The sequence below is a fragment of the Diceros bicornis genome, chromosome 13 (assembly GCF_020826845.1).
Source record: "Diceros bicornis minor isolate mBicDic1 chromosome 13, mDicBic1.mat.cur, whole genome shotgun sequence".
Lineage (NCBI taxonomy): Eukaryota > Metazoa > Chordata > Mammalia > Perissodactyla > Rhinocerotidae > Diceros > Diceros bicornis.
The window spans coordinates 45,258,928-45,265,235 of record NC_080752.1 but is presented as its reverse complement, the minus strand read 5'-3'; the positions used below and the strand labels follow the sequence as shown (position 1 = coordinate 45,265,235).

At 56.9% G+C, this 6,308-nt stretch overlaps 1 long non-coding RNA gene across 1 annotated transcript; it reads left to right on the top strand.

Annotated features, from left to right (window-relative positions):
* Positions 1-399: 399 nt before the first annotated feature.
* Positions 400-5,144, top strand: LOC131413059 (uncharacterized). Its single transcript, XR_009221890.1, has 3 exons — positions 400-513; positions 1,457-1,741; positions 1,954-5,144. It is a non-coding gene; the product is annotated as an uncharacterized LOC131413059 (long non-coding RNA).
* The last annotated feature ends 1,164 nt before the right edge of the window (positions 5,145-6,308 follow it).

The following is a 6,308-nucleotide window of genomic DNA, read 5'->3' as shown; positions in this document are numbered from 1 at the left end:
TGTGGGAGCAGCGCTGGGGCCCTTTCCTGGGTGGTTGCCCCTCCCTCCTGCCCTCCTGCCCCAGGCATCGTGTCAGCCAGAGGCCCAGAGGGGGGACTTGGGAACCAGGGGTCTCAGGAAGAGGACAAAGTGGCGGAGTCATCCATCGCCACTGCGGAGGGGCAGAGATGGCCGCTGGCCACCTGTTTACCCTCCCTCCACAGGGCGGGGCTGGGGCCAGGGGCAGCTGCCCAGCCTGGGGCATTTCCCAGACCCCCACCCCCAGCATCCAGGTGCGGCCAGCAGGCACTTCTGGCCAATGGAATGTGGGCAGGAATGGTGTGGACCCCTGGGCTGAGCTGTTAGTTACCTGGTGACCTTCCCCTCCTCACTCCCCTTCCCTGGTGTCCCTGGAGGCCACAGGTGTCAAAGACATCATCACAGACTGAAGGAGCCTGGATCCTGCCTCACTGCTGGGAGGAGTTGCCTTCCTGGGGGAGGCCCCTGGACCAGCATCGTCCACTTGGACTTCAGGTGGGAGAGAAATCAGCTCTTGCTGGGTGAAGCCGTGGGATCTGGGGCTGTTTGTTACAGCACCTCACCGTCCTGACTGATACAACCCAGTCCCCCTCCTCATCCGGCCTTCATCCCGCAGGAACTTATCAGGCTCCTCTGGGTGCCAGGCTGGGTGCTGAGCCCTGGACACAGCCAGGAACAGGACAGACAGGCCCCTGCCCTCGGGGAGTCTTGGGCACAGCTGGGGAAACAGCCAAATAGAATGAGTAAATGATCCAAAAAAAAAATTCACATGGTATGGAAAGTGCTGCAAAGGAAAACAAACGATGATGAGAAACAAATGCCAGATTTGGGGAGGCCGTGGAGGACCTCGGGAGGGAGGTTGGGAGGGGCCTGACGGAGGAGGGGGCAAGGTGGGAGGAGCTTCTTGCAGAGAGAACAGCAGGCACAGCCGCCCCACGGGGCCACGTGCCCCCAGATTTATGCAAATTACTTCCCTCCATCCTCACAACAACGTGTGGTGGTGGCTGTTACTGTCCCGTTTTACAGGGGAGGGCACTGCGGCCCTAGGGAGGCGGAGGGACGGGGCCAAGTCACACAGGCAGGAAGTGTGTTTCTAGCAGTTTTTGTTCTTTCCCACGTGGAGATATGTCATGAGAGTTGAAGGCACCCTGGCAACACCGGGCCCCCTGGGGGAAGGCAGCCACTTGCCCCTCAGGCCTCCTGCTGGGCTCCCCCACCTCTCTCTCCCCATCTGTGTCTCTCCCCATCTGTGTCTCTCCCATCTATCTCTCCTTCATCTCTCTCCCCACCTGTCTCTCCCCCACCTGTCTCTCCCCACCTGTCACTCCTCACCTGTCTCTCCCCACCTGTCACTCCCCATCTGTGTCTCTCCCATCTATCTCTCCTTCATCTCTCTCCCCACCTGTCTCTCCCCCACCTGTCTCTCCCCCACCTGCAGGGCCAGGGCCTCTCACACCCACCTGAGCCCACACCCCACCTTGCGCCCTTGTTCCAGTGTGGAGTCAGGTTCCTCATGCATCTGCTATGGGGCCCGAGTTCCTGTAACTCCCCATCGATGCTGCTGCCGCTGGTCACCACTTTGAGCAGCAAGGATGTAGAAGAGAGAGCGGCTTGGATTTGGACCCAGCTTTTCTGACCTCATAGCTCGGCACTCAACCCCCAGGCAGAGCACTTGGAGCTGCTCAAGTCCAGATGGGGCAGTCTAGGCGACTTCCTGGAAGAGGTGAGGCCTGACCTCAGAGCTGGGCCCAAGGCCAGGGAGGGTGTTGGAGGAGCAGCAAGAAAGGGAAGAGAGACCCCGTCATCCAGGCCCTTTCAGGCTGGCGGGGCTCAAGTTCAGCGAATCTGACTGACCTGCCCAAGGTCACACAGCTGGGAAGACCCGATACCCGAGCCCAGGCTCGGCTCAGAACCTCTGCTCTCTTCCAGGCTGAGGGGCTGGGATTCTCTCTGACCCCAGGAGTCTGGGTGTACATGGCTCAGCATGAAACAGCCTCCTGAGAAATGTTGCCTCCAGAAGGCTCTTCCGAGAGCAAACTCTGAGGAGCTCGCAGACCGACCCGGGGTGCACAGTCATTTGTTCCTGATTGAGCAAAATGTCACAGGTCACCGTGGGACCATGTTTAATGCACACGCCTGTCTGCTTCCCTCTCCTCTCACAGCCTGTGACTCTCCAAGCTTCCCCTCTGCCTCCCGGCTTCTCCCGTCCCTCTGCAGAGCCCCTTTATTTCTGCCCCCTCCCTGCCCTCCCTTCTGTACTTCCCTTCTCCTCCCTCCCTCTCTCTTCCCTCTGGTATTTTTGATTCTGCTTTGTGCCCTGTGTGTTCTAGGCTCCGACGAAACAACAGCGGTGAGATGGACACAGCCCTGCCCCACCCTGGGGCCTCCAGCCTGTCAAGGAAGACAACAGAGGGAGGTGACGACGGTGGACCTACGCCCGCGCTCTGGAGACTTGTCCTCTCACAGGACCGTGGTGGGGAGAGTGGCACAAAAATCAGCAATGACAATCCAGAGACACTCCCAGGGTGCAGTGAAAGTGCAAAGTGGGAGGGGTGACTAACCCTGGGTATCACAGAGGGCTTGGGGACACTTGAGCCGAGTGTTCAGATGAATGGGTGTAAGTAGGAGAAGGCAGTGCCAGGGCACAGCATGTCATGAGGACCCTCTTCCAAGGTTGTAGTTATTGATTGAATGAATGAATGAATGAATGAATCTAATCAAGACCCTTCTTTTGGCAGCAGAGCTGGATCTAATGCCCTCCTGGCCCTATCAGAGCCGGGTAAGCTCTGACACCTGCCCAGGTAGCCCTCTGCCCAGGCAGCCCTCTGTATCTCTGCGAGACAAAGACATTTCTCCTGATGCCAGAGGCCTCCCAGGGGCTTTGGAGCCTCATCTGTCCCAAGAGTCTCCTGCTTAGGATCCTGGAAGCCCTAGGTGCCCCCAGCCCTGGGTTTCTCTGTCCGTGGGTTTGCTCTCAGCTTCCAAGAAGCAGCAGAGTCGTGGAGAAGGACATAAACCTTGTCTCTGCCCTTTAGCAGCTGTGTGACCTGGAGCAAGTCACCACACCTCTCTGAGCCTCAGTGCTCTCCTCTGGAAACTACGGCTGACTGTATTGATGCCCACCAGTAATTTGTTATAGTGATCCCAGTTCTGGTAGATTGATGGCGAAAATGCCCCAGTGCCCACCCCCCGGTACCCACACTCTGTGACTCACGGTGGGCTTCTTCCCTATCTTCTGTGTATGAGCCATCTGGTGACTTAGCTTTGGCTGATAGATAGGCCACATGCGAGGTTGTGCCGATTCTAAGCCTATGTCTCAAGGGGCCGTGCGTGCTTATGCTCACACTCTTGCAAATCGGAAACCTCCATTTGAACAAGCCGAGGCCCACCTGCTGCAGGACCAAAGGCCACACGAGGCCCCCAAATATGTGAGGAAGCCAGCCAACACCAGCAAAGCCAGCCCACAGATGAGCCGCCAGCCGACTGCACAAGCCCGAGGGAGCCTGGCCAAACCAGAGGAGCCGTGCAGCTGGCCAGAAGACTCGGGCACTAAATAAACAGCGCTTGACCTAAGCCAGCAGCCTGTGTGGTTGTGATCCACCATCGCTGTGGGAATGCACGACAGGAACACACCCCACAGGGCTGCGGTGAAGATGAAACAAGTTTGTAGATATAAAGGGCTTGGGAGCCTCTGCCTGGCACCCAGGAAGCTCTAAATGGCATTAGCTGTTGTTATTACCCGCGGGCTGTCCGGTCCTCAGGTGGAGCCTGTTCTTGTCACCAAAATCAAGGTCTGGATGGACAGTACCCTCAGTGCTTGTAACGTCATCACCAGCCCGGACACCATGGTGCTGCTACTTGGTGGCTGTGTGACCTTGGGGAAGTGTCTTCACCTCTCTGAATTTGCATTTGCTCATTTGCAAAGTGGGTACCAGGATGGCAACCTGGCAGAGTTGCTGGGAGCCGCCGTCTGCTCTGCAGTCACCCAAGTTGAGCTGGCCCATGTTCCTGCTCCTGGAAACACTGGCGGAGGACGTGAAATGGATGGATGTGGGAGCCCACCGTGAGGGGCACCATTTAAGGGACTGCGCGGGGAAGGAGAGGGACACAGGCCTGATGACTCTCGGTCCCGTAAGGCCTGGCTGTATGCTATGTCCTTTCCCCAGACCCGCTTTACTGAGCTGGGTGTCTGGGTCTCTCTTGTTCATGTCTAAATGGCCCTGGCTGGCCTTTCCTTTCTCACCTGATGAGAGAGCCAGCTGGTCATTACAGCTGCCCAGGCGTGTCTCACAGGCTCCGGCCCCCCCGAGACATTAGGGAAATAGCTGTCCCCTCAAATTCCTGGGGGACAGGGACTTCATTGTTCTTATTTATCCTCATACCCCCTCACGGAACACAGTGCCAGGCACTTGGTTGGTGCTCAGTAAGCACGTGTCAAATGACTGAACGAACGTCACGCAGATGTGGACGCTCATCATTCCCATCTCCTCCTCCTCGGGGAGTCGTCCTGCTCCCTCCAAGCTGAAGCAAACACTCCCACCTTCAGACAGTACTGTTCCGACACCTCCCTCCATCATGGCTCACCTTGCTGTGGACTGGGGGTTAATCTGGAAACATGGATGTGATCACCTCAACCCTGCTTCCTGCACTTTGCCCCCCACTTAAAACACTCCACTGGTGCCCCTGCTGTTGGGATGAAGATCCCAATCCAGAAAGTGGCATTCAAGGTCCTCACAGCATCTTGTTTCTGTCCCTCTCCAGGCTGCCACCCACCTCCTGCCCTCCAACCACACAGGCCTTGGAGTTCTTCCCGGTTGCCAAGAGCCCTCCAGCCATTGGGCCTTTGCACATGCTGTTTCCTGGTCTGAAGACTCTTCCTCAGCCCCCAAGCTCACCTGATAACTGGTTTATTCTTCAGATCACAGCTGGAGGGTCACCTCCTTGGGTAAAACCTGAAAATACCCCCTTACACACTTTCATAGCACCCTGAGCCTCTCATTTAGAGCACTTGCAATTTTACACTTCTTTGTTATTCTAGATTTCTCTCTATCTCTCCCTCTAGACTGTAGGCAGGGACCTTGATGGTTTTGCTTACCTTTGACTCTCCTAACACAGTGGCTGTCACATAGCAGGTGCTCAACCAATGTGTTAAATAAATAAATGAACTGAACATTGTGACACTGCAGGTCTCAGAGTCTCCCGGCGGGGAACATGTCTCAATCACAGGGCTGGTACTAGGGTCAGGCAAGAGATGTGTCTAGGGCACAACACTTAAGGAGATGCTCTGTCATCCCCAAATGCCTGGTACCATCCTCAGGTTCTGCATTTAACTGGCATCACTAAATGCCACACGAAGGGAGGTCGGGTAAACAGGAAGAAAAGGGGATTTGAGATTTAAAAGAATCGCTGACTCAGCTCCTGGGCCTGTGTCTAGAAAGCCGGCCTGTGCAGGGAGTGGATGCATCTTCCACCCACGTGGGCATCTGGCTCCCAAAATAGTTCTAAGAATACCCTGCGGCAGTTGAGCTGGTGTATATTTTCATGCCTGCATAATGTTGTTTTACTTCTGCAGGCTCATATAGGGAAATGGGCTTCAGAGGCAGAACAGGGAGGGAAGCAGATGAATTTCCCTGGTTGTGGACATAATGGGGGTTCTTCCCTCTGCAGGGTGCTGCTCACATGGGGGATCTGCAGGGGCTCACAGGGCACGGGCAGAGCTGTTCTCGGGCTGATGAGACACCTTGCAGGATTGTGTCTGGTGGGGCCGATTGGCTGATGAAATGTGGTCTAATGGCCTCCTCAGAGCGCTTTTGAGACCACTGTCCGCTCCTGGCAGATGGGCAAAGACACTGCGGTCCTCATTCCCAACAGGAGCACAGGGACGGAAACCAAGTGAACAGAACGTCCCGGGAGCTCCTGCCCCGCCCTGCCCACCACCCCGCCCTGCCCACCACCCCCTCCCCGGGAGCCGCCTCCACACTGGACGGGGCTCAGCTCCACCTGCTCTGGGGAGAGGTTCCCAGGCACCTGCCAGAGGAAGACCTTGAACCTCCTCCTGGAGAACTCCAGACCCGGAGGCCTAAAGATCTGGGAGCAGAGAGCTGCGGGCTGCTCCTCCTTCCCTGCATGTTCTTCTCCTCCAGTCTGTCCTTCAGGGCCCGGCTTGGGCTCCCCTCCTCCAGGAAGCCCTCCCTGATGCCCCCAGACCACACTGCCCTCTTCCTTTCCTACCTCCTCTCCCATGCTCTGCGGGGCAGAGTGGGTGGGGGAAGGAGCACGGGCCTTAGTGG